A 17,064-nucleotide genomic window follows, 5' to 3' on the forward strand; every position below is an offset into this window, starting at 1 on the left:
GCCCGGCTCGGTCCCGCTGGCTTAGTCACGGAGGAGGATGCAGTGGTCACAGCCGAGGATGTCGTTGTTGCCCCGCTCGACTGCGTGTCCTCCTCCTCCTCCAGGGCCACCAGCCGCCGATATTCGGCGACAGTGGCCTCCAGCCTCCGTTGCCGGGCCAATCTAGCCTGCTCCCTCCGTGTTGTTGATTTGGAAGGAGCAACTATATGAAGAAAGAAAGACATAGTCTGTAACCAATGCTCCTTATTAATAACACAAAGTGATTGAGCCGAAAGTTGGGTCACAGAGTACAAGTAGCAAATTGAAAGCACAGTACATAACTATTGAGGACAGTATCTATGTAACCTCCCACTTCTGCATCCTTGCACTAACATTAGTGGTAGTTTAATGAACAAATTCTACGACCACTATGGACTTCCATTACAGTCGACTATGACAGTACACCAGTCTTATTCTTCTTCTTCTCTCTTGTTTAGGGAAATTGGTACGTTATCTTATGCAAGCCGGCAGAATGACATGGACAGCACAGTGAACTTGCACCCGAGAAAAAAAGTTGCACACCATGATGAGTGAGACAGACTTGCGTTACTGTACCGGTCCAGTACATGCAGGTGGTGAAGCTATTACTTTTCTATTACGGGTGGCACTGAGAATACTCTGTTACAAGGGCTACTGCTTAATTAATTTACCTTTCACCCTACAGTGCAAATGAGTACTAGAAAAGGAAAATGAAGAAGCTAACTAATTTGATTATCTATCACTTCACATGGGACGTATTTTTTTTTTTTTTTTTTAAACCTTTATTGTGCATGAAAAGAACAAATACGGGCCCACAACCGTCAGGTCGGACACGATACATTGAAGCACAAATGCAAATAAAACAGTTCCCCCGCGGCAAGAGATGGTGTAGCAATAATTAAGAAACATCACACTAGAGCGAAACATAGCGCCGGGGAGAAGGAGCATTGAAGGTTACTTTTGAAAATTTTCTGTACGAAACATAAATCAATGAAGAATAAGAGCAAAGAATACTGAGTCCATAGAGTAGCATCATTACAGGAGCGGGAGGCATCATCACTAAAAACCACAAAGGAAATTAATACATCGGACAATATGGCGGTACTAAGAAAACAACAAAATCAGCAGCCAGCATGTATGTACGTACCACCGTCAGCGCCACCCCCTCCCCACTAACCCCCAGCACGGACCCAGAACAGAAACAGGAGAAGAAAGCGCAGAAAGATAAAAATAAGGCCCATAGAAACTAAATGGAGAAAAATAAAAACCCTCCCCCCACCCTACAGCAACGCGGAGGCTACGGCCTACCCCCCCCCGGCAGAGTGTCTGTCGCCCACTAAAGAACCCGAAATATAGACAAGAAAGAAAGAAGGAAAAGAGAAAAAAGGAAAGAAAAAGAAAGAACAGCCCCAATAATCTCCCATGAAAGGGAAAGCGGGGAGGAGCCCACCACCCGTCCCCCGGCTCCGCCCACCCGCAAGGCCAACAGCGCAAAACATGACGACCGGCGGCGGCAAGAATTACAATCAAGAGAAGTCGGAAACACAAAGGCAACCCACATCATAGGCAAGGATAGCGATCCACCTCCCACATGTCTGCCCTCAGTATCACACTCCCAGACATCAATAGGGATGGAGAATCAGGCGCCAAAAACATTACCAGCAAAGCAATTCACAAGGCACGAAGCCGGCACAGTGCACAGTAAAAGAAATCAGCATATCACAAATCTGGCTCGGTCAGCAACGGGTAACCCATCAGTCAGTAATAGGAAGCGTTCATCCCTGTCCCGTTTTTTCACGAGCACCACAAATAATCAAAATGTCCCAAAAAAACGCAAACAGCAACCCAGGATCGGTAAGTCGGTACAACCACCCAAGCATGGCAGCCCTGCTCAAATCCAATGATCCCATCCCGGGCAAAGAAGGAACCATCTCCATGTCACAACGCGGAGCCAAGTCAGGAGGAAAAATGGCCACATCCAACAACTCCCGAGGTGACCCCCGGGCAGTGGGGAGCATGACTAGGGGCAAATACTCCCACCGCGGGTCCAGTCCGAAATCTTCACATCGCCCCGGAAACGTAACATCAGCAGCCTTGAAGTTTCCGAGGTCCGGAGATTCGGATCCGCCATTGTGAAACAGGGCAGCCATCTTGATGGAGACGGACGAGGAATGAGAACAGTAGAAATGTATCCGCGAATCAACAGGTCGCGAGCTCCCCAAGGCACACATGATATCTTCCACCTTGCCGATCAGGAGTTTAGCAGAGTGTGCCAGAGCGTGATGAAGGGAGAGGACAGCAGCCAGAAGATCGCCATTCCCCACATCTACACCACTCTCCCCTTCGAGTGTGTCCCGTTGCACTACACGTCCGCCATAACACTGCAGCACCGACTTCAGCAGGCTGTGTTCCATCATGGCCGCCGTTTGCGTGGGGGTAGACACTATGAAACAGGTCAGGGCATTCAAAGTGGGAAGCCAGAGTTCCAATCAATATAACGGTCACCAAGAGTGCCAATACGTTGCAACAAACGGAGGATCCAGAGAGACGGGCAAAAGTGAGCGGGAGCAGAGAGTCGGGAGCCTCCCGCTGAGTTCGGCGCTCCACAAAAGCCGGGTCTCGGCAGCCAGTAGTTAGGGCACTGGCCGCCGCGCGGTGCCTCAAACAAAGCGCCAGGCACGATCAACTCCGTACCTGCAGGAGAGCGGGGCATGCGTTGTGAAATTCGGGTACCCTTCACCAGGAAAAGTTCCGACCGGCTCACAGCGGTTGCTGGCCTCCCAAGTCGAGCACCGAGCGGCCGGCCTCACCATCCACTCGAGGTCCCGGTCCGAGAAGCGCTGCGGGCCGCATATTGCGATCCATCCTTTCACCCGCTAGCGAAAACAGCCCCGCATCAGAATTTCTCCATCGGTCGCCGCACGTCGTCACAATCACCAATCTGCCATGGCGGGCCAGGATAAACGGCAGGATAATGGCAAAAGCGGAGATGACCCTCGGAGCCGAGGGACTGAGCGTCCTACCCGGACGCCATCTTGGCTCCTCCTCACATGGGACGTATTTGATGACATATGAGATGACTTTAGGTGCTTTGCTTAATATTGAGTGAACAGTGATACACCCACACATGAATGACGTACTACAAGTAAACTAAAGTTATTAAGAGAGGTACGGAGTGTCCACCGTAATAACCAGATATATGCTGTGATTGCAAACGCAATACAAAGTACTGCTACTATTCATGGTAGTATTGGACACATTTACAATTTCTTTTCCTTGCCTTCCCTGCACTGGAACGGACGTGCGGGTGCGGTGGTACATGCTCTTCAAGGTAACACTTACTTCACCTGGCGACCATCTACTCTCTCTAGATACACATGTGCTATCTAAGAGTCAGAGAATACCATGCTCCAGGCATCCATTCAGTCAAAGTATACGCACACATACAGTTTCTGTTTCACCCACCCAGGCTGCTGTCCTTCCACCCATCCTTGCTTCATCATTGACCCAGCCATGCACCATACCATATTCTTTCCTTCCCAGCCACCTCGGGGGCCAAGCAAACACATATCTTTCTTCTTTGCCAGCCATCATACAAGTTCGCGTCCCACTTACTTACACTCTTCTTTCGCTTTTCGTTCATCCCATCCATCACGTTCGTCTAAGAACTTATTGGGATTCTTCTCACCAAAAACTTCACAGCTAAGTCGAAGTACATTTCGAGGAGGCTACTACCTGGTTGATTTGTAATTGTAATACACCCGTGCAGAAAGCACACTATGCAGTCTTCAATCTCAATAAGTAAGGAATATATAGCTTACCTGTTTCCGCCACCACCGTTTGAACCCCCACAGGAACGTCCGCCGGCTCTTGCACCGCCTCCTCCCCAGAGTGCTCCGAGTCCTCGCCCAACACAGCCACCTCCGCGCTGGCCCCGTCACCAGATGTTACACCTACAAAGTACATTTAAGAATGTTAGAATACAGCACTCACTACTATATAATATTTGGTCTAGGAGAAATGTTAAAAAAACAGAATACAATGTAATAATTTGTGACTGTCTACTCCATAGTAAAAATGTCCCATTTTCCAGGGAAGGCTGTTGTCTTGCTGCACTTTTATGCACAACTGATGAATGCTTGCTTTTGATTTTTAACACGCACCACTTTTTCTCCTAACAGACAGAAGCTTGACTCCTAAGAACACGACCAGGATCAAGTTCAAACCAGGTGAGAGCTCGGCTCGACCACAAGAAATGTGTCCAATTAATCGTCAGCACTAACCACTTTTCCGTTTTCAGTTAAATAGTTTTATGACAAAGTAGATTTTAATAAATGTGTTTACTTTTAATAAAGCTTTTAAACTTAAATAGACTCTGTGGTTTTTGTTCCTCCAGACTAGAGGGGATGAGCTAAAGGTTTTGGAATTTTTGCAAGCATGAGTGCCTCTGACACTTCTTGACTGTGCTGTGACTCCGTACTACTCTCTTGTCCTGCGTACGATAATCTAGAGATCATTGCGGATCTATAATCGGTGACTTCGGGAGCTGAATGACTCTGCCACACTATCTAGTCAGTAAGGAGACAGTGCATAGAGGTATTGCTGAATAGAATGGGAGTCCAATGGAATTGCCAAATGTCCAATCTTAGTTAGCTACACAGAAAGACTAATAAGAATAGTCTAGTAATACCACAGGGAGTCATATTCGAGGCAGGATAAGAATTTATATCCAGTCTACAAGAAGATCAAAGACGATTTAGAAAAAATCGAATGAGGAACGCTAGGAAAAAATAGGTACTGTTTATTAAAATGTAAACTTACTGGGGCCAGCAAAGGAGCCCTCGCCTGCCCGATCCTGGCCTGCATCCTCAGCACCCTCCTCCTGTGTCCTCTTGCCCTTGGGGGGAGCTGATGTACAACATGAAAGGAAGAAAAACCAGAAAACATGGATGAGATTTTTCAACCAAATCAAACATTTCAAAAGAACAATAACAAAATATTTTGGAAAAATAGCAAATAGATAGACAACTATTCCACGGGATCTATCTCATGTGGTATACTACGTTATTCGTATTGCCTGATTTGCGGAACGTTGACTTAGAAAGTTCCTATGTAACTCAATAAACAGACTACTAAAGAGGTTTGCCTAGGCCTGGCACTGCAGGCAGCAGTGCGCAGCACGCGAAGTGACAGACAAAGTCCATCCTGCTTGCAGATCAGTGAATACTCAAACTATCAATCCACCCGCCACCACCGCCACTATTTCTTCTTATAGCCATGTGTCTAAAGGAAGGACTGGACTTCAGTCTGTTGGGGCTGATTTAGAAGTCCCTTGCGGAAGTTGCGGCTCATTTTCCTCCATTGTTGCGTGCCTTTTGTGACGCAGCGGCAGAACAAAAGACTCGCCATGGTGTTGGTGCGGCGTATATATTAAAAAAAAACACATATGGGCATATGGGCGATGCATCACGTTGTAAAGCCCTGCGCCATCAGGGGGCGTTCCGGCGCAAGGGAGGACGTACCTGCGCAGGAACGAATCCTAAAAGTGGCTGAGGGAAATCTACAAGATGTCAATCAGTCACTTTTAGGACAATGATGCATGACTCAAACCCTGCGCGCTTGAAGCCGACGTACGGCTTGATGCAGCATTGGGGAGATAGGGTACCCCAGAGCATTGCTGGAGCTGCGCCATCGTTGGCACGCAACTCCAGCAATGCGCTGCCTTTACGGCACAGATGCGTAAGGCTTCTGTGACGTTTTGGGCCAATGGGTGGTGGTGGCATGGCACACAATTACTGCCGCATCCCTGCTACTTTGCAGGGATGCGCCGGTAATTGAAAATATGACCCTTACTGTCTAGCATTACGCAGTTCTTATCTTTACACTACACTCATACATAATTTCTCAGGCCAATGAAATGCTTCTGAACACAACATACAAAACAAAGAAGCATAGTAGCAAGCAAGGCTACTGAGAAGGAGAGCAGTGCACCTGAAATGCATAGAAGATTTTGAAATATAATTTACCTCAATGTAATCGGCAGCATTATTGCTCTTGGTAAAGAACAAAGATTTGCAAATAACAGAGCAGGATAAAACAGAGTAGTAAATGTACTACTACTACTACTCACCAAGCCCGGGGACCTCTACGCCGAGCGCGTCCAGCAAGTCCCGCTCCCGGTCCATGACATCGGTCCAGCGGTGGGTGGCCTGGTTATATGTGCGCCGGACCCCAGAGATCTTGTACATGGCCCGGCACACCTTCTCCCACCGCTTGCGACGCTCCCGGATGCCATAGCCAGTCGCGATCTTGCCGCCTCCCAGGATCGTCTTGGGGAGGCGGCGCTGGACGTGGAAGATCAGTGCCGCCACTTCCTCCGCGCTGAAGATCTCCCGCGGGACCACTTGCTCCCCCCTTAAACGCCCGCACGGGAGCCAGGCACGGGGTGCGGGACCCTTCCCCTCCTCAGGGTGCTTCCCGGCTCCCTTTACCATGGTCTGGGCAGAAATAGAGTTAAATGATAAACAAGAAATAGAATAGTGAAGAAGAAAAGAAAAGAGTTTAAAAAAGTAGTTTAAAAGTAACTAAAAGCTGCAGAAAACACAAAAATATAGAGCTAGAAAAATAGAGGAATAGATAATAAGTAAAATTAGATCAAAAAAACTTTAAACAAGCAAAGGATGGCAGAGATTGAGAGAGGATAGAGAAAGCATGCCCAGAACCATAGCAATGAATGAGAAACAAGATGGCCGCGCCCGTTCACGACCGCGTGGGTAAGTTCGCGCGAGATTTTCCTTGCGAGTACGCGCGAAATTGTACTAGCGAGCAGCACACTTTGCGAGATTACACATAGCGGCCGGAAACGGAATACGTCACGCAAACAAGATGGCCGCGCCCGTGTACGACCGATAGGGTAACTTGGCAAACGTATAGCTAGAAGCGCCTCGCGAACACGCGCAAGATCACGCGAACATACACGTCGCAAAAAAAACAATTTTGTATTCGCACGTATTCGCGGCTTCCGAAATCGATCTCGCACGGATTCGCGCCCCAAAAAACGCGCGAAATTGCAGAAAAAAACGATTTTAGCTAAACTGAAAGCAATGAGCAGGTGCAAAAGTTCAAACTTAACATTAGTAACATTCAAGGTAGTGCTTCCTGATGGGCCCCTCCAGAGTTTGCAACTATTCTATGACCCTGCTATGACCCAAACAGCAGGCTCATAGAATAGCTACAAGTAGACCATAAAGGTCCTGTGAAAAAAAAAATTCACTGCAACAAAAAGCAAATTACAGATAAGGAAGGAAGCAGGTGCCAGCCAGACTGGAACTTTCAAAATTACTGACACATTAATGAAACACAAATTAATTGATGGCAGTTGAAGAAGGGCAGGTGTGCTTGCTTTTTTCAACCACCATAATCTACAGTGATAAATAAACCTAATGGGTGGCAGTGAGGATGTACCAGACGGTGGCATGGGTGTCCCAGAGGGTGGCAGTGGTGAAACAGAGGGTGCTGTGAACCTGTGATGATAAACCAGACGTAGAAACAACATAGTCGCGGCCGTTGCGAGCCGAAAAGTAAGTTCGCAATTGCGAACTTGTCCCAAAATCGGCGCGAACGCGCGCAAACACAAAAAACGGGAAAATCCGCAAATCCGCTAGAGTTCGCGTATTTTCGCGGATTGCGAATCCGTAAATCCGCAATTTCGCGTACGCGAGATCCGCTAGATCCGCCCATGCTTATATAAGACCTTTTACTGTTTTATTAGGTTTAGTGGAGGCTTTTTTAGGGGTAGGTATACTTGGTTTATATGACAATTTAATGATTTTAGGTTTCCTGCCCAAATGGCGGCCCCCTCCCCTCTTTCTTTTACCAACTTGCTTGGGACAAGTAGGTACTATAGTTTGTAAGTCAGTGGCCTGTACACTTTTCCTGGCCACTATTGGGTGGAAGCCCTCTGAAGATAAACTACTGCATGAGGAAATGTTCAAAGGTGATAGCTCAGCGTCCAAGTCAATAGATTTATCTTCATGTGGTACCCCTTCTTGTTCGTTGGAGCTTGGCGTAACTAAACTTCTTGGTCCATTATGGACTGGTGTAACAGCATTTTTCAAGTCCCCAAGCGAGGAGCGCTAGGCACCCATAAGTTCATGTGATAAGCGTTTTTCCGTGAGTACAATCTCTCTGTCAAAAACCCCAACAGCTCTTATGAAAAAATCATCCAATGTTCCGTTTAAGCTTCCCCCAGGTCCTGTAGTGCTCCGTTTCCACCCCCTTCCAGGGATGCAAGCTATAATCAGTTAATGACTATGATGATTGCTTACAGAGTTAATGGGTAGGAAATCTTACCACGGAGGTAGAAGCCTTGGAGGTGGGGCCCAGCCCAGCCTTATCCGGCCCTGGACGGCCATAGACGGCCCGCCCTTTGCCCGGACTTCGCCCGGCGCCCCGCGAGGCGGGGCTGACGCAGTTCTTATGCGCCTCCTGGCGCGGTTTCCTGATGCGCGTGGCGCATGGGCTGCTGGGGGTTGAAGTCCCCTGGCCTGCTCTCCACTCGGCGGCCGCACTTCCCAGGTGACGAATGTGAGTGAGGCAGCGGGAGGCAGGCAGCAGGTTCCGTTGGCTTTCTGGATTTTAAAAAACCGGGCAATTAAGTTGTGTGCAGGTAGCTGGCAAGCCCAACGGGGGCTACAGGTTCTCTCTGAGAAGGTTCCCCTCATTTAGTAAGGAAAGCTCACTACAAGTTGCAAGGACACAAGTAATGCTCAACAATATACAGTATTCACATAAATAAATGTGTTTAGCCTTCTTTGATTGACAACTTTTCAGTAGATCGGAAACTGTTCAATTTGGTCGAGAATCTTGAATACACGCAGGTGCACTTGGAACCAACATGGGACCTGAGTATACGCTGGAATCGATGAAGGAAGTGGAGTTGGAAAAATAAAGAGGTTACCACTCCACAACACAGACTACCTTACGACATAATGACTCTCCATAACACATAATCCCACTCCACATAATTCCTATACACTAAATACCACATACTTTCTGTACACATAATTTCACTGCACAACATACCACATAATTCCCCTACACACAATGTACATCCACTCCACTACCAAAAACATTAGTAAAAAACATTTACATTTACAATGCCAATAGCTCTAAATATGAGACCTGTTGCCTTGCAAATGCTTGTTTAACTAGTAGTCGCATTTGCAGAGTGGTAGCGAAAGGGGGCTGGCCCTCTGACCAGCGCTTAGGAATTCAACTTATAGGACTTACAAGAGGTACCAGGAGGGCTTCTTGGCCCCCAAAGTCCCTCAGGAGTAAAGTGGACTTCATCCCCCAACCAGTAGTGTGCCAGGAGGCACATTTGCAGAGTGGTGGAGAAAGGGGGGCATGGCCTCCAAAGACTTTTTAGCAATCCCACTATGTGGGACTTACTTGAAGTAACAGGAGGGGTAGTTGGCCCCTAAATACATCCTTAGGGGCTATCTACCCCTCATATTACCTGCAGTAAGTCCCACACGGCAGGATTGCTATGTTCTCATAGCAGGCCACACCCCTTTTGCCTATCACTCTGCAAACCCGCTCCCTGTCGCACTCTTGGACGGGGATTGAAGTCCCCTTTGCTGATGGCTGTCCTTAGGGGCCAACAAGCCTACCTGTTACCTCCAGTAAGACCCACACAGTGAGATTGCTGAGAGGGTGGACACAGGTCACACCCCCTTTCTCCACCACTCTGCAAACGCGCCTCCTGGAACACTCTTGGTTGGGGATTATGCCCCCTTGCCTCTTGAAGGTACCTGGGGGCCAACTATCCCTCCTGTTACCTCTAGTAAGCCCCACACAGCTGGATTGCTGAGAGGTGCTCAGAGGCAATGCCCCCTTTTTACACCACCCTGCAAACGCGGCTCCTGGCTCACTGCTGCTTGGGGGTTGAAGTCCAGTTTAGACCTGAGGTACGCAGGACGCAAGGGGACCTCATCACCCTCTTACCAGTGTGCCCAAGAGGCGTGTTTGCAGAGTGGTGTAAAAAAGGGTGTGGCCTCCTACCACCTCTCGGGAAACCAGCTGTGTAGGGCTTACTAGAGGTACCTGGTGGGCTAGTAGGCCCCTTAGGACTCTCAGTAGAGACGGGGACTTCACTCCCGAACCAAGATCGTGCCAGGAGGCGTGTTTCCAAAGTCATGCAGGGAGGGGCCAGGGCCTCTGGTGTGTTGCCGGCTTCTTTTTAAAATTTTAATATAGGAAATGGGGCTGTGTGGCCACCCTTCCCCTAGACCCTTTTGGGCCCAGGGGACCCCATCTCCAGGGCCTGAGTAATTTAAAAAAAATCATAATAAAAACGGTGGGGCATGCGGCCTCCTCCTGAAGCCAAATACTGCCCCGTGGACCCCATCCCCGGGTCTACAGGCCTTTATAAAAATAAATAGGGAAAGGGGAGGGGGGTCGAGTGGGCCCCCGCTACATAATTAAACATTGCCTCCGGGACCTGACCCACCCGGAGGCTTAAATAAAGTTTTTATTTTTATTTTCTGCCGGATTCACGGACCCAGTGAATCCCACCAAAAAATAAATACATTAGAAGTTTTTGGGCCCTTGGGGTCCCTGTGGGACTCCCTGAGCAGGCCTAGGGGGTCAGGGTGTTGCTACACTACCCCCTTTATTTCTTTTTTCTTAATATTTCTTGTGACTCGGTTCAACCGAGTCACAAGATGGCTGCACACATTTCCTAGTCTGAAGTGTTAACAGCCAATCAGAAGTCAGCTCGTGAACGGGAGGGTTTGTAAACCCGCAACGGTCACCAGTTACTAATTCTTTTATACATGTATTTCTCAGGAACTACAGAATGGATTTACACCATTTAAAAAACAGGTCACTTTTTGAACCAAGACCTACCTTTTTGCCAAATTTGGTTCATTCCTTCCAGCTGTTCGGGCTGTAGCCTTGTCTAAAGTTTTCTAAGGAAATTAACATGGAGAAAACGTGTTTTGGGACCCCCCTTTTTTTTCAGCCCCCGCTTGCTGAATCACCCAGACTCTTTCAAGACAGAAGCTGGCTGGAGCCCCCCGCCCCATTAGTTTTGAAAATGTCGCAAAGATATTGGCATAGGAAAAAATGCTTTTTGAAAAGAAACCAGGTCCAAACTAGAACTACCTACTGGCAACCGCCACAAACAGGGAGTTGCCTCAAACAGGGAAACCCACACAGGTAAGTATGCCAACAGATTTAATGGAAGCTGCAGGGTACATCAGCAGAATACCGCAAACAAGTCTTGCTGTAGCCGACGCTTTTCGGACCTCTGCCCTTTGTCAAAGGCTATGTCCTATGCAGAGAATTATTTTGAATTTAAATTTTAGAGGCACCTGGATTGTTCATTTGATACCCGCCTGTATAGGCGTTGCGCATTCTGGTATCTGTGGTCCCAATGTCCCTCAAGTGAGTTTCTTCACTATCTGCAACATTAAAATCAATAGGTCCCCAGTGGGTTGTTGAGTACATCTAGCTGTGCGCTCCTGACATTATCTCACCAACTTTACCAGTGCCTGTCCTGTGGCAGAGTACGCCATCTTGCGTCATCTCAGGTCTGGTTTAGATCACAGTGGGACTTCCTCCACGGCTAAGCTTGCCGTTTCATATCCACCAAAAGAGTTGCCTCAAACAGGGAAGCCCACACAGGTTAGTATGCCAACAGATTTAATGGAAGCTGCAGGGTACATCAGCTGGATACCACAAACAAGTCTTGCTGTAATAGAAGCGTTTCGGGCCCCGGCCCTATGTCAAAGGCTAAGTCATATACGGAGAATCATATATGTAGTTGTTCTGTCTTTATCTAAAATGTCTCTATACTTGTATACTTTCTGTCAAAAATGTAAAGTTATTGTTAATTGGGGTATTCATGCTGGCTACAACACCAAAAAGACTTGAAATGCATTTCAAAATAAAGTTACGACCTTAACCTTAACTTCCACCTGCCACACACTTTTTAGAACACTTTATACACTATCACACATGCATAACTACATTAAATGGTCTATCATATATCTAATTACATGGGGAGAGTGAGAATCTCATAGAGGGACTATCTTAATTTGTGAATTTCATACATTTTGAGGGTTTGTTCTGGCAAATTAAATGCCCTTTAAATTTAGCTTTCACATTCAAATGTATAGGTGGTTACACATTTATTGCGCTCATAATGGTTAAGGCACACATCATTTCAACTTTTTTTTGTTTACTTATTTTCAAGGCCAACACAGTGTGTCTGATGAAGGCATGTAATGCATACAGATTGCCATCGTGAAATATTAACTGGTGACTGTGAAAATGCATAGACATATAAAGCATTGATACATTGAAAAATAATGTCCTCATTTAGAGACCACGATTGATCTGTTGGAGCCACAAGATTGGCAGAGGCTTGGCTTCCACACCTTCTACACAGAAGTAGGATCTCTCAAAAAGCTCCCATCCAAATACACAAATGAGTTTCCATTGCAAATGAGGCAGGGAAAATTGCAAGCCCAGATTGGTGCTACCAGTAAAAACAGGGTCCTTAAATTGATCTAAAGAGGACATTTATTCATACTGGCATTCTGGCTATTACAGGCATGATAGCGTCCCAACTTTGACACACAGGGGACAATCATGGTGACATTCTTGAAAGCAAAATCATTATAGATTCCTAACTCTGTCACACCATTGGCACTCATGTTGAAATATAGCAACAAAAAAAAATCTGTTATTTCAGAACAAAAATACAGTAATTTTTATGAAACTGACATACTTTGTCTCGAAGGAAGTGAAAATATTGGTGCAGTTCAAAATGTTGTATTTCTTGGTAAAATGTGAATTTCAAGCTGCTTTTCCAGACAAAAGTAATTATTTTATCAAATATTTGTAAAGTTTAATTTAAGTGTATGCTTGAGGGATCATCCATGCTGGATTTGGGATGCTGTAAGAAAGTGGGCTATCAGCTGCAAAGGAAGAGGGTCCTTCCCAAGAAATAAGTCCACAACCTTCCATCCACTGGGAATCAAGTATGACATTGTAGCACCTGACTCTTAGGTTACTGGGGCAGATCAGTCCGCTAGTACCCTGGACTGTAGGAATGCAACGGTAAACAACCTTTACAACGCAACTTTTACATCGCAGAGCCTTTACAACGCAACCATTACAACGCAAACTATTACAACGCATTGCTCTGGGGGGCGCTCTAGGATAGGGAATAGGTTAATTTACTATCCAATAACCTTCCCTAGTGTCCACGGGGACTGGAGTTGGAATAGTAAATTAAACTATTCACTATCCAGCACCCCAAAGCACTATGCGTTGTAATGGACTGCGTTGTAATACTTGCATTGTAAAGGCATGCGATGTAAAAGCATGTGTTGTAATGTCATACATCCGAATGCAACATACAACACCTAATAAATCACTGTCCAGCAAATGCTTTTACTGAAAGGAAAAAATGTTTTTTAATGCTCACACTACTAAATACTATCCTGTCTTTGTCTGGGGGTCACCACATTAATAAAAGTAGAAATGTGTCAGTGTTGGAAATTGCTCCTCAGTAAAGGGTCTCACCAAATGTTTCTATTTTTCTGACCTTCTTTTTGTTGGCTTTAGGAGGGGCAGGGTAAGGAAGGACTCACCCCTGACTCCTGTCCAACATAAGGGAACAGACCCTGGGTTGGAGGGCAAGTTGCAGGATACCACCCCTGAAGTGGTTGGAGGTGGAGAAACAATGAAAGGGGCCTGGGGCTACAGCCCCCACTTTGAGAAAACATAGAGAACAGAGACCCCTGGATGGCCTGGGGCCTGGCTCCTGGTTGCTGTCCTTATGGACAGAGTTTTCCTTGGGTTGGGGACAGAAGTTAAACCCAAGTGGTGGAATGGGCCATTATGGTACTATCTGCGTACTGGGATGCATCTGTGAGCAAGTTAAAGTTAGGTGCGGGACAGATGGGTTCCACAGGTAAGGAGAATGATTCCCCATGGGTTAGCTCAGTGGACCCTGAGAGCAAAGACAGAGGGATCCAATTGGGTTCAGAGAGGTGTAGAACTGGTAAGTGCCCCTGCAGTAATGCGCCATTGTCTATGTTCTATCACTCTAAGCAGGGAAGTCCATCAAGTTATTGATTAGTCTATGCCGGCTTTCGGCTTGGGGGAGCGTCATGTTGAAAAATTGCCCTTTCCTTTTCTGAACTTTGTTTTGTTGGCTGTAGATCTCTGGGCACTTTACTACTTCTGACAAGTGCTAACGTGCATGTGCTCTCTCCTCTAAACATAAGATAATTGGTTTACACATGTTTTGCATTTTTTATTTATTTGTAAGTCCCTTGTAAAGTGGTATACCATAAGCCCAGGGTCTGTTTTTCTAATGCTACTAGTGGGCCTGAAGCACTGATTATACCACCGAGAAGTCGCCTTTCAAACCTGTCACAGGCCTGCAGGACCTGTGTGTGCAGTTTACTTGCCAGGCTTTTAACTCCCCTTTAATTACATTTAAGCTACCCCTAGGGTAGGCCTTAAGCACAGAGTGCAATGTAAGTAAAAGGTTGGACATGCACTTTTATATTTTTCATGTTCTGGTAGTGACAAACAATCTATTTCATTTTTCACCACAGCGGGACCTACCCCTTTCATAGGCCAGCATTGGGAATTCCTTAATACACTTTTAAGCTGTAATTCCTGATCAGAGAGAAGGTAGATTTTTCATGTTTCATGTGCTTTGAATGGTAATGCTAAATCCTCCAGGAAGTGCCAACAATTAATGTAGCGTTTGGATGGCCCTTCAGCAAGACGTGGACACACTACGATCTCCCAACACACTGACCGTCAACGGGAGTTCGTTTCAACAAATACAGCGCGCCTCACTTGTTGACTGAGATTGACTGACACCGGCAACCTTTTACAAAAATATAACGCGCTCGACTTGCCGACAGAGCAGATTTACCGACACCGGCAACCTTTCAAAAAATACAACGCGCCCGACTTGCCGACAGAGATAGGCGGGACGGGCAGACTCCAAACGCCATGGAATAATTAGAAACTGAGTTTCCATCAAACTTCCCAGCTTTTGTAGCCAAGTGCGAGATTGGTCCTGATGAGAACTACGCAATAATGGTATTTCGAAACGCGTAGACCCTCTAGTAGCCAAATTTGTGTAATAATAATTGACGCAGAAACATTTGTTTAAATCAAATTTATTGTGAAAAAACATTGGCTTTTGTTGCTGTTTATGTTCACAGCATTTACTGAATCATTCACGTTTTTGTAGTGAGTTGTTGTTTTGTTGTGGGATGAGTGATGTATGAATGATGATTGAATGGTGAACAGGCTGTGTGATTTATATTCAAACAATGAGTTTGTAATCACTGTAAATAATTATTGTTGTGCACCCCAGGTTTTTAATATTTGTATGAGATTTGCGGAAATCACTATCAAAATAGAAGTGAAAAATTGAAAATATAAAAGAAATTAAAAATCAGTTTGAATTTATTCAATAAACATATTGTTCTAGTCGTATGTTTATACAAACAAATGTGTACTTTTGAATTTTGCGGCATTTGCACTTTTATAAAGTGGACATTTCTCTGTACTTATAACTCTTTGTGTCTTACAGCCCGTCTCCAGTTCATGCCTGGGTTGGGTGACAGCTACAGTTTGTGCATTCCCTCTAGACAGCCACAAACACAGGAAGGTCAGGCTCAACTGCATTCTGAGCACCCATCTATATTCATCTGCATTCTGATGGATCTTCCTGGGCAGGGAAGAATGGGATGGGCTGACACTTACACTTCAAAAGGGAGTGTCCTGTCCACACGCAACACATTGATTTACCCCCCACAGATAGCCTGGCAGACAGGACTGGGTTGAAAGGGGTCTGTGTGCACTTAAGAGAGCTGATTTGAAGTCACTCCCTACAGCAAAGGCACTTTGGGCATAAGTTCTGGGTCTCTGACCCGCTAAAATCAGACAATTCTTGATCTTGAACTGAACCTCTGTCAGAAGGTCTTTTGTGCTGCATAAAGGCTGCAACTGAAATTCTTTTCTGAAAGGACTGTTTTTCTACTTTTTGCCCTGCTGCCTTCTGATCCCTGACTCTGCTGAAGGAGAGCTAGACTCTGCCTTCCCTCTAAGTGATCTCCAACCGCTTGCTGGCTTGCCTCCTGTTTTCGGAAGTCTCAAGGACACAAAAGACTTTCTAAAATCCTGCTGGTGCTGCTGGACTCTGCAATATGTGAGTATTATGCTGGCCCAAGGTACTCTCTCCACGCTCTGGACCTCAAAACTGGGTTCCGCAGCTGTTTTGCTACAAAACCAACGCATCATCACCACTGTACCGGTTGGAACTGATGCATCACTCTTCGATGCCGGCTCAGAGGCTGTTCGATGACAGTGGTTTTACAGTCTGCGCAGCCCAGCGATAGTGTTCTGTGCGGCCCGAAGACAATGCATTACCTTCACCTCAGTGAAGCTCAAAGAAGCAGAGAACCGACTGCATGCAAAAGATCCACACATTTTGCCCTCAGTGTCGATGCTTTGCTTGATCCAAGGTACTTTCTCTGCAGGCCCTGCGTGGGTCCTGTAGCTGTCCTGCCCTCCATTGCGGTCAACCTGAAGTTTGAATTGGCACTGGTCCCTCATGACCTCAAGTAACCATTTGACCGCAAGTGACTTCTAAGTACTGTTTTTGCAGTTCATATTTAAGAACTCATATCTCGACTTCTACTGATTGGACTTTTGTCGTTTTGGTCTTATTTTGCTCATATAGATATTTTCTTTTTTTCTAAACCTGTGCGGAGTCTTTTTGTGATGTATTCATTGTGTTACTGTGTGTGTAACACAAATACTTTCCACATCGCCTCTTTAGATAAGCCTGATTGCTCTGTGCTAAGATACTAGTGGGTAAGCACAATTTAACTTTTAGTGTGTATCTAGCTTACCCTGACTAGATTGGTGGTTCCTGCCTGTGTGCATACCTCAGCCAACCAGGAATCTCATTTCTAACAGTCATGATTAAACAAT

At 46.2% G+C, this 17,064-nt stretch overlaps 1 protein-coding gene and 1 long non-coding RNA gene across 2 annotated transcripts in view; both read right to left on the minus strand.

The window, feature by feature from the left end:
- LOC144799010 (uncharacterized) overlaps positions 1–17,064 on the minus strand; it is a 449,787-nt gene that overhangs the window by 194,296 nt on the left and 238,427 nt on the right. The window lies entirely within an intron of this gene.
- Positions 11,919–16,427, minus strand: LOC144798839 (uncharacterized). The gene is made up of 3 exons (XR_013603674.1): positions 15,609–16,427; positions 13,436–14,825; positions 11,919–13,133 (listed from the first exon to the last, which is right to left on the minus strand). It is a non-coding gene; the product is annotated as an uncharacterized LOC144798839 (long non-coding RNA).

This window comes from Lissotriton helveticus, chromosome 12 (assembly GCF_964261635.1).
Source record: "Lissotriton helveticus chromosome 12, aLisHel1.1, whole genome shotgun sequence".
Lineage (NCBI taxonomy): Eukaryota > Metazoa > Chordata > Amphibia > Caudata > Salamandridae > Lissotriton > Lissotriton helveticus.